Source organism: Thrips palmi, unplaced genomic scaffold, assembly GCF_012932325.1.
Source record: "Thrips palmi isolate BJ-2018 unplaced genomic scaffold, TpBJ-2018v1 HiC_scaffold_16, whole genome shotgun sequence".
NCBI classification, from domain to species: domain Eukaryota; kingdom Metazoa; phylum Arthropoda; class Insecta; order Thysanoptera; family Thripidae; genus Thrips; species Thrips palmi.
This window is the reverse complement of record NW_023144625.1, coordinates 12032856-12047602: the sequence shown is the minus strand read 5'-3', so window position 1 is coordinate 12047602 and position 14747 is coordinate 12032856. Positions and strand designations below refer to the sequence as shown.

Sequence of the window (14747 nt, the reverse complement as noted above, 5' to 3'; positions counted from 1 at the left end):
AGGACCCTACTGCCGGGACCGCACGACTTTTGCCGCTCGCCCACCACGGCCCATGACGAACGGAGCGGCGTGAGGCGGGCTCTTGACGCGACAGGAATGGACCGACCCGGTCAAAATTTCACAAGAAGTTTGGGGAGTCGAACCGCCGACCTCAGCACGGAGAAGCGACGCCTCTACTCCCTAGACCACCACGGCACATGCAGTCTGTTGGCTGAAGTCACGGTTTTCAACCACACTGGGCGAGGCAGTAAAATTAAATGTTAATGTTTGGTAGGAATCGAACCCCCGACGTGTGGGACTGTTCTACACGGCTCCGCTCTGATGGCCTCAAACCGTTCCACAAAAGAAAGGAAATCGAAAAAAAAATTTGAAATGCCGGTATTCGAACACCGCACTGTGCAAATGTTACAGACGTTCGATCGCACACTTTCTCGCGGTTTATTGTCCGCGAGCCAAACTGCGGAGGAAAACGGGGAAAATGCGCGGCTCTGGCGGGACTCGAACCGCGGCCCGCCGCACAAAGAGACTACTCCTTGTCGCCGAGGCAGTGCAGCCGCCTTGCCGCTTCCTCGAGCGCTCTTTACACAGCCGCGGCCCGGCAGGCGTGGCAGGTACGCCAGTGCGGCAGTACGGCAGGTACGAGGGCGTTGAAAAAGTAAAATGCAATACGCGACAAGATAAACTCCCGGCGGCGCTGCGCTGCGGCAGCGCGGCCGAGGAGAGGAGATGGCCTGATTTGATCCAGCCGCCACTGCTTCTTCTCCTTCTTCTTTCTCCTCCTCCGCGCCGCTCCGAGTTTTCTTCGCCTTTTTTCTGCGCGCTTCGTGCCGTACTATTCCGCCGAGGATGAGCTGCTGCTGCTGACCTCCCCCACTCCCCCGCCCAGCTCGCGGCCCGGCACGGCGGCACGGCCAAGCGGATGTCGTCCGCGGACACGCCCCGCCACGCCCCGCCACGACGACGTGGAGTCCACGACCCAGTCCGTGTGGGCGGCGCGGGGAAAGCTCTGTGCGGTCAGTGTGTCGCACAGCTGGCTTTAATTTTAATTTGGAAAAAAAGAAGGAAGAAAAAGAGACTGTCCGGGCTGTGGCGGCCACACCACGCGCGCTGGTGTCGGTGGTGGTGGTGGTGGTGGCGCCGGTGGTGGGAGGATGATGTTGGCTTTTTCATTTGTCGGGGCGGACCTAGTTTCCGGACCGAACCAAAGAAAAGTCGCGAAGTTCGAATCTCTGCTCTGGCTTGGCTACGCCACTGGGTCATCAAGGCGACACAGGGCGTGGTGGGGCGTGGCGGGGCGTGGCGGGGCGTGGCGGGGCGTGCCGGAAGTAGATGCAGCCAGTGCTCCACGGGGCGTCGCACCGCGTCGCGTCGCCAAAGTGCATCGAGCACGACAAGAAAAAGAGACCAGAGAAAAGTTAAAACAATGAAAGCAAAAAAAAATCTCAAATAAAACGATGAAAACTTTCTGTGGAATCGGTCACGATTCCCGTTGGGTGGTGCGCGCTGCGCGCTGTGCCCAGGCGGGGAATAGAAAACAGTGGCTGGACCAGGCAGCAGCCTCGGCAGCAGCCTCGGCAGGTGCGACACTGTCTTAATTACCTGTCCTGCTTCTTTCGCCTCGCGAAGGGCCGCTTGTTTCCGCAGAGTCATTCCGAAAAAGTGTCTCCCTCTCTGTCGCACCTCTGCGGGGGGCCCCACGAGTGCGAGGGAGACAGAGCTCTCTTCGGACGCAGCCCCCTGCAGCGTACGCGTGCAAACGCTCCTCTTTTACCTGGCGCCTTGTTGTGCGCGTTGCCGTCTTCTGTCTCTCTCTTTCCGCCTGCCTCTGTCTCTCTCTTTCTCTCTCCGGATCTTTAATCGAATTGCCGGGCAGTCCATCGGTCTGGCTCTGCCAGGCTCTGCGGCGCGCGGTGTACACTGTAGTCGGACTCCGAGCCGCGCTTCATCGCTCCGTCTCTCTCGCTCCCCCGCGGGACGCCGGCCCGGCCCACGAGTGCGAGAGAGACAGAGTGAAGCAGTGTGCCGGCCAATTGGATTAGGCGTTGGGCGCGGTCAGTGCCTGGCGGCCAGGCCGTTGGACCGTCGGCCTGCCCTCGGCCCGGCACAAGCCCCTTTGATATCTTTCGGCTCGACTGCTGCTTCTAGTGTAGCCGCGCCCGCCAGGCCAGCCGGCCGCTTGACCGGTCAAGTCGCAGCGTCCCGACATTTTTATTGCCTTTCCGACAAAACCTTTGCCGGCTGGCCCGGCGGCCCGGCGGCGCGTCTCCGGCCCCGAGTCCGGAGTCCGGGGGGAGCGACGCGAAACGCGAAACCCAATCGCAGACTCTCTTTGAATCGGGATGGAGCTTCCTCTGAGAAGGCGAGGCGGGGATCCGGACCATCCAGACCATCCAGACCGCAAAGGCGGCGCTCGGTGTGTCTCATTTGTATGGATCGAATGGGGAACGGGCCTGGCTGGGCCGCCTGGCCGCCCCGCCCCGCCGCCGTGCTGCCTTTTGCGGCTCGCCGTGCTTGTCCTGCTCGCCGGCCGAGTGCAGGACGCAGTGCCTTGCTCGCCGGCCGGGCCGTCAGGCGCAGAGTAGGCAACCCGACCACACCGGAGCGCGCGTGTTGCCTACTCTGCGTTTGTCAGGGGCTCGAGGCCGAGCTTGAACTTCAACTTGAAAGGCCACGACGCACTCCGCGTGCACTTTAGATGTTTAACTTTTTTCGGGAGTTATTGAAATTTTCTAGTGAACGCTGCGGAGTTGACTGTGGAGTCGGTGCCGTGCCTCCACAACATGCACCGTGTTTTCGGCTGTTGCCAACAAGCTCCGCGCGCTCGTGTCCGGCGCTGCCCGGGCCTGCACTGCGGGCAGGGCAGGGCATGCGGTCCTGAGGGGGAAGGGGAGCGTGGGAACATGTGGGAGTACTTTTGGAGGCACCGGCGCCCTGGGCCCCGCACACACGGGCTGTAATCACTGGCTTTCAATTCGCGTACCCGTTGGCCACCGCAGCGAGGCGCCTCGGGCGGGGGCTCTGCTCCTACACGGGGAAACACCTCGCTCGCGTGGCGCGTTACAGCAGCCGTAGTTACGCACGAGTGCGGCGGTGGAATTTTTCATGCTCGGTGTGTGAATTATGCTGGCTGCGATAGCGGTCCCTCTGTATGTAATTGTGGGGGCGATTGTTGCGGCCGGGCGCGGCGCGGCGCGGCAGGGCACGGCGAGGCACTACTCGGCCGCGGCGAGCTATTTGCATGACTCTCGTACAATGTGCTCCATTTCGGTCGCGTCCGGTATCGTCCGTTCCCAGCAGGCACCGAGCGGTGCTTTCGTCGCTCTGCGTCTCTCTCTCGCACTCGCGCGGCGTGCTGTGGCGGTGCGAGGGAGAGGCAGAGATCTGACCGTTCGGACGGAGCGCGCCCGGCTGCAGCGGAGCGGGCGGAGGCGTCGCGGCGAGGCGAGGTGAGGCGAGGCGACGCCATTGTCAAGTTGGCACGACCTGGCTCCGCCGATCGCGGCGCAATCAGCATAATGTGCCGGCCTGTTTATCGCCCAGAAGTGTTTTTTCGTCGTCTTCGCTGTTTGCCGGAGAACGTCGTCGCTTTCACGGCTTTCACGGCGAGGCCGACGACGGCGCGTGTTTGATCATCGATGTCCGTCACTCGGAGCGGAAGCGCCGACGCCGCGCCGGGGCTTAAAGTTGCCAGCCGCCGCGATGCCGACCCGGAGCGGAGCGGAGCAGTAGCGCTCGCGTTATTGTAGTATTGCTGTTTCGGGAAAGTTTCTCCGACTGTGTGAGTGCGCTGTCTGGCCTGGCCCGGCCCGGCCCGACCCGGCCGGCCTGCGCGATGACTGTTTGTCGAGCAGCGTGACGAGGCACACCTGCTTGCCGTACGTACGTACTTAGCCCGTCGTGCCGCCACGCCACGCCACGCCCCCGAGGCGCTGCCGACCGTCTCATTGGGAGGCTGGATAACAGCGAAATCGGTAGCCGCTCCCGAATCCCGAACGGTGCTCCGTTGTTAGACTGTCTCTCTCGCACCCACGTGAGTGCGACGATGCTCTGTTCCGATCATCCGCTTCCAGCGTGCTCCCAGTCCAGCCGGCCGTCGGCAGCAAGTCCACCTTTCCCCGGCAGTGGGGTGGCTGGCGTTGTCTGGACCAATCCATTTGGCTAAAAGCGGCGCTGCTGGCGTTGCAGCAGTCAGCCGCAGCGCCATGCGGTGCCTTTCCCGTCGCTCCGTCTCTCTCGCACCTACACGGGACACCTCATGAGTGCGAGAGACACAGCGGCTCGCGGAATCAGTCTGCTGCACTACGAAATCCCCATGGCGCCCCGCGCGGTCGGACGGGCGCCCGGCCTCGGCTAGAGTAGGAAAATCCCCTTTATCGTTTTGACTAAATAAAGTGCGAAACTTTGGCAACAAATCATGCGCGGGCCATTCACGTTATAGGCCGGTGCCTTGTAGCGAGCCGGCCTACTGTCGGGCCTGGCAGCCTGGCAGGCGGATGTGTCTCGGTGCGGAGGGCTCTGGCGGCCCTGGCGGCCCTGGCAGTGTGGCAGTGCCAACCAAGGCAGCCAATGGCAGCCGACGGCCGGCAGCGTTTCGGGGGCCCAGCGGCCCAGTGGCCCAGCGGGTGCCTGTCTCTCTCGCACCCAGTCGGGGCGCCCGGTGAGAGCGAGGGAGACGGAGAATCATTCCGCAGAGCCCAGCCCCGCAGATGCTGGCGTTGCTCGCTGGCGCCGTCCTTCCATTATTTATGGTGGCGGGGATATCTCGCCGTGTCGCCCGGGGAGGACGGCAACAGGCAATGCAGGCCGTGCTGCCGGTGCCGTTGCCGCCGGGGTCGTCCCGCGCCCCAGCACGCACCGCCACGCACTGCCACGCACTCCCACGCACCGGCGGCGTTTTAGCGCCGCGCGGCGCCGCTAAGGCGGCAAGGCAGCAGCCTGCCCCGGCAGCGCGGCAGCACGGCGTCGTTGGCCATTGGCACGATGTCGGCGCGTTAAATGAAGTCGTGGCGGCGGTGCGTGCGAACGCGCTCCCGGCCTGCTCAGTGCCTCGCCTGCAGCAGACTGAGTCGCTTTCGTCGCTCTGTCTCTCTCGCACGTGTGCGGATCGCACCGTGAGTGCGAGAGAGACAGAGACGCCCGGAATCAGTCTGCAGGCCCGGGCGTCCCGGAACGGCCCTGCACACATTCGGACCCTTTTTCACGCGCGATTGCGCGCCGTTTTCAGCGGGCCGGTTCCGAACAAAAGGGCGCTCTGTCTCGCTCGCTCTCGCGGGGCGTGCCCTACGAGCCCTGCGGGTGCGAGTGAGACAGAGCGAAGGGATGTTCGGAATCAGCCTGCTACAGCGAGACGAGACGGACGGACGCCGTTCACAGCTGGATGCGCCTGGCGCAAAGAAACGCTTTCGGCTCCGTGTGTGTGTTAGTGTGTGTGTGTGTGTGTGTGTGTGTGGTCCACAGTGGCTGTCGCTGCAGTGGCACCATCCCGCTGGCTGCGCTGCGGTGAGCCTCATACAGATTCATCGCGCACTTCATATGTATCAGTGTGGCGTTCGCTCCCCTCCCCTCCCCCCCCCCATGACATAAAGGTGGTGAATCCCATCGCGGGAAGGAAGAAAGTGGTGTAGCGGCGACCCCCCCTCCACCGCCACGTGCCAGGATGGCCAGGACGCCGACGACGCTCGCTCTCATTAGCAGTGGCGCCGCGCGTTGCGTCACGCCGTCGCCCGGAACACGGGCTGACGGGAAGGGGTCAGGCGGGTCGCGGCGGCGGAGGCGGCAAAAGGCGACGCGCGATTAGCTCCGATGTTGGTCTTCCCTGTTGCTTTAGCGCTCTAGCGCTTTCGTCGCTCTGTCTCTCTCGCGCTCGCGGAGCGCCTCGCATGGCGTCGGGGCGTGCGAGAGAGACGGAGCGGCGGGCCGCGGGTCACGTCGGCGAGGTCGGCAAAGGCTGCCTGTAATGAACGCAGTATCGTAACTGAGGCTTATGCATTCCCTGTTGGCAGCACGGCCGTGGGCGCGGCACTGTAGCGCCTATCGTCAAATCGAATTGGTGCGACGTTCGGCGCCGCTGGCGAACGTTCAAGGCCCATCGCGGAGCTGCGGGCTGATGCCGCACTTGCAGCCGTCTCTCTCGCACTCACGGCGCGCGCTGCGTGCCACTGCGTGGGCCGCAGGGAGTGCGAGAGAGACAGAGCGACGCGGTTTTCGCGCCAAAGGCGGAATAAAACAGGGCGGCTGCAAGGCGGGGCCCTTTGTGTGATGAAAACGTGGGGAAAATTTGGCGCGCGAAAGAAGGAGAAAGAGGGGGGGGGGGAAAGTGAGGGGGTTCGAAGCGCTGTCTGTCTTGAACGCAACCCAATTCCTGCTGCAGTGGAGTGGGGGAGTTTAGTGCTCCGCGGGGCGAGGGCGGGGAGATGGAATTTGGGGCCGGGGCGCCTTGGCCTCGGTCGGGCTGGAAGTGGGGCCTTGGCAGCCCTCGGCTATACGACAACTGCATACATTTCGGTATCCATAACACTGGCAGCTTGACGTGCTCGGCGAGGCCGCAGGCTGCAGGCGGCTGGGGGGAGTGCCGTGGCGGCCCGGCTAGTCGCAGGTGCGCTTGCCGCCCGCGAGAAGGCGAACAAGTGCGCGGCCGAGTGGAAGGGCCCAGAGCCCAGGGCCGCTCGGGGCCCAGGTGAGCCGAGGAGAGCAGAGGGCCCTCGCCGGCCCTCTTGCCGAGGGTCGTTAGCAGTGGACAAAGGGAGCGAGCGCGAGCTGGACGTGGACGTCTAGAGGCTGAGGCTGCTGAGGCCGGGGGCGTCCCGGACCGGTGGAGAGTGAAATGATGAGGAGACAATGCGTTGCTTTACCGTGTGCCGCCACTCCCCCTCCCCCTCCCTCTCACTCCGTCCGCGTGATGCCGGTACTCTCCGCGATGAGCAGACTAGCAGACACACCGGTTCAATGTCCTCCCTGACGGCGGCCGACGAAGGCACGGCCGCTACAGTGTGCGAAACGCAAATGCTGCGGCGCGTCCCTGTCGTTCTGGACCTGCTTCCCGGCGCCCCCTGCTCCTGTATTCCCGGCATGCGGAGGGTACGTCAGCGACGTGTCTGTGGTGGTGGGTGGCGCGGCCCTGCGCGGCCCACTGCTTCGGGCCTTCGGGGGGCAAAATATGGCGCTATTTCTCAAGTGCATGACTCGATGTAAGCCGTAATGGCCCAGACTCCAGCCGTTCCGCAGGCAAGCCGTCTGGCAGATTAGTCATTGGCCGTTTCCATTTTGTTGCAGGAATCCGAGCCATGAAGCGGTCTTCGTGTCGCTAGGCGCGCTAGGCGGTCCTTCACCTGCGCGGGTAAGAATAAAGTCCGTCCTGGCGCGGCGGTGCGGTCCGCGGGGACAGGCCGGCGGGCACACTGGCGGCGACGCGCCGCGCATTGCAACAATTTGGTTTCAAGTTTTGACAACAGCTGGCGAGGGGCTGGTGCGGTGAATGGGAAAGTAGTGGATGCCGGCTCCGCCCCGCGCCACCCCGCCCCGCCCCGCTGTCTGGCGGTTTGCCTCTGTTTGCATGACTTGCAGGGGAAGGACCCCCAAGGACCCCCGGCTGGAGGGTTCTGAAGGGTCCTGCCTGCCGGTTGAAGGATGTCCCCGAATGCTCGCCATGCTGTCAATGCTGGCCGCGTCACTTTCTACCCCGCCTGGCTCCGAGTCGCAACGTCGGCGTCCTCGGCACCTCGCCGTCGACGGCCCTGGCGGCGTGGCGGTGCCGGCCGGCAGGTGCGCACGCCTCGGCACGCCCTGCAGTCCATCATCATCCCCGTCCTTTGTTATTGGCACGAACCCCATTAGTCCGCGAACGAAACGATCCCGCTTCTTTCTCTATTTACTTGCATTTCATCCCGTGAATGGGCTTTGGGGAGTCATTAATGGCGATCCGATGCTCCAAGGCGCCAGGGCGCAGGGCGGCGCCGGCCGTGGCTTTGAGCGCCGGAATGAGATTTTATCTTGCGGCTCCCGAAAAAAAAGCCTCAAAAACGCCCGGAAAAAGAGGGTTAAGAGTTTATCTGACGCTCCAGCAGATAATTCATGGAGACCGTTGAACCCGGCGGCGACCCCGTCGCACCCCGGCCTGGTTTCGCGGTGCTGCCCCGCCCCGCCCCGCCCCGCCCCGCCCCTCCAACGGCAGCCGCGCCAGCCGATGGCCGTATTGTTCCTGCCGTGAAGAGACAGGTGGAAATTTGCGTAATGGATTCCGAAGCTTTTTCCGGGTTGTCTCGTTTCCGCGTTGGTTCCGATGCTCCTTTGTCTGTCTGGTGGCCCGGGAAAGGGGGCGGGGGCTATTTTTACACCGGTAGCTGGAAGGTGCGATCCAGCGAGCTCGGTACGCGGCCAGGCGGCAGAGGCCGGCCCTCCGTTTTGTGGCGCCCGAACGGTGGGATGAACCTGTGAAGTAAGCATTGGTGACCAGCCGAAAAACAAAAACAAACAATAGCTGCGTACGATAAACACAACAACAACAACGACATGAGTGCAATAGGGCTTAGTGCGTGCTCTAAGGTCTCACAAAGCTGCTTGGCGGTGTGTGGCCGGGCGGCCGGGCGCGGCAGTCGCGGTGGCAGTCCATCGACCCGCGAAGCCGGGCGAAGCGGACCGAAGCAGGGACACAGAGCAATCAGCGTTTTAATTTGAATGAATTGGTTTCGACTTGGCCAACTCGCGCGGCCGCCAGCTCGTTATGGCAAATACAGAATCCCGGGGAAAAGCGGCCCACTCTGCATATTTGATAAGAGCGGCTTACAAAACCCCATTTCGGCACTAATGAAGTTCCACCACTAGACAATACCACAGTTCACGACAACGCATGTGTGCGTGTGCGTCGTGTGTGTGTGTGTGTGTGTGTGTGTGTGGCGCCACTCGTCATTGTCCCGGGGCCGTGTCGGATTAGAAATAAAGCCATTTCTACGCCAACGGGCGGACCGCGCTCGTCCTTGGCCAAACTTGTGTCTTTCCCCGCCATCCCACTGTGTGTGTGTGAAAGAGGGAGGCAGACAGACCGAGAGCGCAAAAACTTTTATTTCGTTTGCCACTTGTTTGTTGCGCAGTGGCGGCAGTGGCGGCTGGAACGGCTGGAAAGCGTAGCGGCGGCCGTCTCTATCGGCAGCCTCGGTGTATAAATGTCGCCCATCGGATATGGAAAACGAGCGAGGCTCGCTCCGTGCGCCTCGCTGGTGTCCGCTGGTGTCCGGGACCGGCCGCCCCTACCTGGACCTGGCGGCGGAATATTTCCCCCCGAAGGTCGTCCAGGCCCCCTTGTTGGTAGCGACCCGTGCCGCGCGGGCCGCGCGCGGCTTTCACGCCAGAGTGGCTCCAGCAGCGCTCCGGCAGCCTGCCTCCCATCCAGTCGATATTGATGGAGTGATATACCGCCCTGGGGCCCCCGCAGCCCCCGCAGCCCCGCGCCCCAGCAGCCCAGCAGCCCCAGCAGCCCCAGCAGCCCAGCAGCCCAGCAGCCCCAGCAGCCCCAGCAGCCCCCGCAGCCCCAGCAGCCCCCGCAGCCCCAGCAGCCCCGCAGCCCCAGGCAGGCTCCAGGATGCGGGCCTGGACCAGGGCCTCACGCCCCAATGGCCACGCCAGGCGGTCTGGGCCGCCGGGGCCGCCGCGAGGCGGAAGCACGGCGTCGTACCGATACCTGGCGCCCCTTAACGATGTGCTTCGGGGACGTCGGGCCCGGCCCGGATCGCCCGCACCGGCCGGATCGGCACGGCCCGCTGCCCCGAAGTAATATGATGCGCATCAGACGCGCGGCGCGCAGCCAGACGCATTATCTCGTGCGTTATGAGGCGCTGCTCGGCCTGGCCGTGCCATGGGCCGTGCCATGGCCGCGCTGCCGTTGTTCTCTCGAAATTGGAATTGGCAACGTGTTTCCTCCTCTCCGCGGCCGGCCGCCCCGCCTTATTTATTTTCGCGAGCGTCTGCGGCGCGGCGAGGGGGCCTCGGAGGGGCCGGAGGGGCCGCGGGGGCCGCGGGGCGAAGGCCGGCGTTGACAGAATGCCGGGGGCGCGGGGTAAATTGAGCCAAGGCGACCCCCGCCACGCCGCAGCCCGCCCCGCCACGCTCGAGCCCCCCATCGGACCACAATCCCCTGACATGTCGCTCGATGTGAACTGTACCGTGCCCCTCCGCCTAGCGCCCCCCAGCCTAGCGCCCCGCTGGCCCAATGGGGCGGCTCAACTCTGTTATTCCGAATATCGGGAAGCCCCCTCTCCCCCCTCCACCACCACCACTTGCCGTCCTGATCGGGAGAAAAACGGAGCCGCCACGGATTCGGCGATGAAATTATAAATCGCGGCTGTCGCTGCCGCTCGCTGCCCACGCGCGGATACACACAGCGCGGATGTGGGTCATCGGGTTGATCACGTTTCGTTTTCCCGCGGCCTGTCGATATACACCTACACCGGGCGGGGCGGGGCCCGCCTGCCCTGCCTGTCTCCTTTCCCTCATTTCGGTGCGCGGCGACGCGTCCCTTTCTCGTTCGCTGCTCCCTCATTTTAATACGTGTGTCTGTCATTGTTGGCGTTTGTGTCGTCCGTGTTTGTGGGGGGTGTTCTTTGTCGCGCTGCGTGTGTGTGTGTGTGTGTGTGTGTGTGTGCACACACACCCCGCGCAGACCAATGGCAGTGCGGTGCCGCTTCTCCTCAAGTTATTGTATCGGAAGGCTGTGCCGCCCCGCCCCGCCCCGCCCCGCCCCTGTGCTTTGAGGCGCCGTTTTGCTCGGCGTGTTTGCCAGCCGAGGCGCATGGCGCTCCAGTCGCAGTGCCCGACGCACTCGGCCTGCTTAATGAGGGCGGACGCGTTCTCAAAGGGACGACGCTCGCGCAGGTGGCGGTGCAGGTCGTTACGGCCGTGTGGCGCCAGGGCCGCCAGCCCCAGGTGGGCCGTGACCGCCATCGTGTGCTCGCTGCATGGCGGTGCATGGCGGTCAGGCCGCACGCTGAGGCCACTCTCTCGCACCCATGGGGCGTGCCGTTAAGGGCGCGAGGGAGACAGACCGACGAAAGCACTGTTGGCCTGCTAGCCGGCCCTTTCCGCTTAGCCAAGCGGCACCTGCTCGCAGCGCGGCCTATGCGAGCCAGCCCAGGACTACCGGCCAAATCGCGCCTAGAAAGCCTGGCGGAGCGAAAAGAAACAAAACAGGGAAATTGTCTCAGAACGTGCGAGCGGCTTGACGTTGGTTCCACTTTTTTCGGGCGGTGGCGCTGGCGGACGCGCTGTCATCTCGATAAAGACGGCGGTGACGGCGTGAAATGAAAACCGAGTCGACCCCGCGGAGGTCGAGGGCGTGACTGACAGGCATCGAGGAGGAGGCTGCCACTGCTGCTGCCGTGGAGACAAGCTGCTACAGCAGCCACCGTTAAACGCGACGAGCACCCTCGCGGCACCGCCGCCACCACCGCCGTCGAGCCCCTCGCTGGATGTGAGTGGTCGCCCAGACAAAGACGGACTTGCATTGTAAACGAGACTGGACGCAACGCTCGGCGGCTGGAGCGGGCTGGAGTGGATGGACACGCACAGCACAGACTCCAACGAGCACTCCAGAGTGCTTTGCGCTTTGCGCTCGCCAGTTTTTCGAGGCCCTTTCCCGCTTCGCTCTCTCTATCCCTCTCCACGTTTTCCTGTCTCTCTCGCTCGCTCGCTCGCCACCAGCTTTGTGCGCATGAGAGCGGAGTGACGGATTCCATGTCAGCCAATGCGGCACGCTGGGCTGGGCGCGCAGTCCCGCGCGACGCCGTGCAGGCCGTGCTGCTGGAGGGATGATCCACCGCCCTGGACTCTCGGGGATGGACTGGCGGCAAATCGCTGGACAAGCCGTCGCCGTCCTCGCGGCCATGGCGTGGCATGGCGTGGCATGGCGTGGCATGGCCTGCGCGGCGCGTGCCCTGCCCCTCCCGGACCACAGCGAGGGAGGCTGCTATTCGTGCGAGCGAGGGAGACTCAGGTCTCAGGTGCAGTGCTGCGGTGCTGCGGTGCTCGGCGGGCCGCACACGCCCCCACTATTTTTCCAGCAGGCACCCCTTCCCCTGTTGGCCCAGCGGCGGCCCAGCGGCCCAGCCCGGGCCGCGGTCAGGTCGCTTCATCCCCGGGGCTTGGCGGAGGCCTAGGCCTCGGCCTTGGCGTGCCTTGGCGCGCCCGGCGCGGCGTAACTTTAGAAGGGGAGGCGCCCAGCCTCGGCCTCGGCTGGGACAACACAGCGGCCTCTATCTTACACCGCTAAATAAACGGCCACCTCACCGCGGCGGGGAGGGTCTTTATGTTGCCACGCCGGCACCCCGGGCACTACACCCCCGGCACCTGGCAGCGCCTGGCAGCACCTAATGGCTGGCGCGGTGACGGACGGAAGCCTGTCCATTAGGAGGCTGATTGATTCAGGCGGGGCTGGCAGCAGCCAGGCAGGCAGGCAGGCAGCCCGCCGTGCGTTGCGGACAAGCAGGCCGAGCTCCAGGCCGAGCTCCGTGTGGAGGAACAAAAGCAGCACCCTTTTCATGGTGGTGCTGCTGCCTGGTTTTACATTGTTAGGCCGTCGCTTTCAGTCGCTGTGTGTGCGTGTGGGTTAAGCCCCCAGGCCGCAGCAGCAGATTGCCACGCGCCCAGTGCACCCCGTGACCGCAAGCAGCGGCAATAGGTGATGGTTTGGTCTCGGCTCGGAAGCTCGCTCCGTTTCTGTCGCGCTGCTACGGGGCGCCCCTCGAGTGCGAGGGAGACAGAGCGGCGAAACCACACTGTACGGCACCACCCCGCCGTTCCGGCCGGTCCCGGCGCACCGCGACGCACCGCGACGCGTCCGCCCTACGCCGCCGCGCCCAGCGCCATTTCCTGTGGCCATCGCCAACCCCATCAACTTACTGTCCCCGCAGCCCGACGGGCCGGCCGTTCACCCAGCCGCTCTATTTTCCCCTGATTGATATGCTAATGAGAGAGAGAGAGAGAGAGAGAGAGAGAGAGAGAGAGAGAGAGAGAGAGAGAGAGAGAGAGAGAGAGAGAGAGAGAGAGAGAGAGAGATGACCATTCCATCCCGGGCCGGAAGCATGCGGTGGCGGCGGCCTCTGCGAGGCTAGGCGTGCGCGCAGATAATGATCATTACAAGTTGTCAGTCACCCTCGCCGCGTGCGGCACCCCGCCCCAGCAGCCAGCCAGCCATTTCCAGGGAATGACACGAACGTCTGTCTGATAGCGTCTCTGCCCCGATTGGCGCGACCCCGTGTCGTCCGGTGCTGTCGTCCTGGCCGCCGCGGTCCGGGGCGTCGTCATGGACGCCGTCATGGACGCCGTCATGTACGTCATCCCGATGCTGCTCGTCCTTAATGAATACACGAGGCGACAGGTCGACATCGAAAGCCACTCCGCTCCACGCGGGGCTGGCGTGGCCAGGCGTCGCGGCCTCTGCCTCGACGGCCTCGACGGCCTCGACGGCCAAGCCCGGCCCCGCCATCCACGTCCTTGACATCCAGCAGCCCGTCAATCCGCCGTTAACCCGCGTGGCGGTAAACTGCACTGTAAACCACGCCGCCGCGCGCACGGCCTGCTCCGCCTGCTGCAAGTGCTTTCCGATGGCGGTGCGGTCAGTAGAGCGCCGCCCCGCACCACCCCACCCCGCCCCGCCCCGCCTTTATCGTCCCCGAGGGCTTAATTTGGCCTCGCGCCCTGCGAGCTGCGAGTTGCTGGAGTCAGCTGGAGTCCCTCGCGGCAGAGCACGTGTTTCTGGAGACGTTTTTACGCGGCAACAACAACGGTGTCGTTTTTTTTTTCGGTGTTTTTCTATTTTGTTTTTTCACGTGCGCCCTCCGGCCGGCCGGCTGCTGTTGCTGAGGAGCGCGAGTCCCACAGGGTGATCGCGTTACATCGCTGTTATTTCTCCCTGATGGCCTGGCCGTGCTGGCCGTGCTGGCTGCCGGCGTCCACTCGGGCCGTGACTGATAGGCAGTGTGAGGATTACGCGAGATGAAGAGGGCGCCACGGGGCCGTGAGGGCGCCGTAATGGTGGCAACAATGGAATTGGCCGTCAGCGCGGCTTTGGGCTTTGGCGGGGTGGGTTGGCAGCACCGGATTTCGGGGCGTGCGAACCGTGCGAGTCCCCCGTCGTCCGGACAGCTGGACACGCTGCCGGGGAAAGTCCGTGCCAGAGGAAGGGTAAAATTGTGCCATTTTTGTCGTTGTTAACTTGGGACCGGTGCTGTGTCCGTACTGTCGCTCGCGTTGCCAGTAGTCTCCTGGGCGGCGTGAGGGTGGCGGCAAGGGTGTGGCCGGTGTGGCTGGGACTGCCGCGACGGTGCTGCCGCCACCACGCCCCTATCGCGCAGTGTAGTTTGCCGCGGGGAACTGCTTGCTTCCTATCGCTGCAATTGCCGCCGGAACGGAGAGCGACGAGCTCCCCGTACCGCACCGCCGCCGCGCGCGCTCAAACACGAGTTAAGGGGGGACCCTGGTGAAAAAATCGCCAAAATTGACAAAAATAGTATTTCCAAAGTTCATAGATACAAATGTGCATAGAAGGTTTCAGATTCAACAGGTTGAACACTTTTAAGCTAAGTGGGTAGTTTCTTTATCATTTGGAAGGAAATAACATTGAGATCAGTTGTCGTTGGCTTCTACGCTCAACTTCACAGCTTTGCTCAGTCGACAAAAAATTTTGTCGTAGAAAGGCTTCCTGCGTTCCTGGTTGACACCTACATGAGTCGTCTTGCTTGGACTCTATTCATTGATGACTT

At 63.8% G+C, this 14747-nt stretch overlaps 1 protein-coding gene across 1 annotated transcript in view; it reads left to right on the top strand.

The window, feature by feature from the left end:
* The window catches only part of LOC117642894, a 161868-nt gene that overhangs the window by 51718 nt on the left and 95403 nt on the right, over positions 1 to 14747 (top strand). The window contains exon 2 of the mRNA XM_034381518.1: positions 7273 to 7336. The gene's annotated coding sequence lies outside the window, so the exon portion shown is untranslated. The remainder of the gene's footprint in view (positions 1 to 7272; positions 7337 to 14747) is intronic.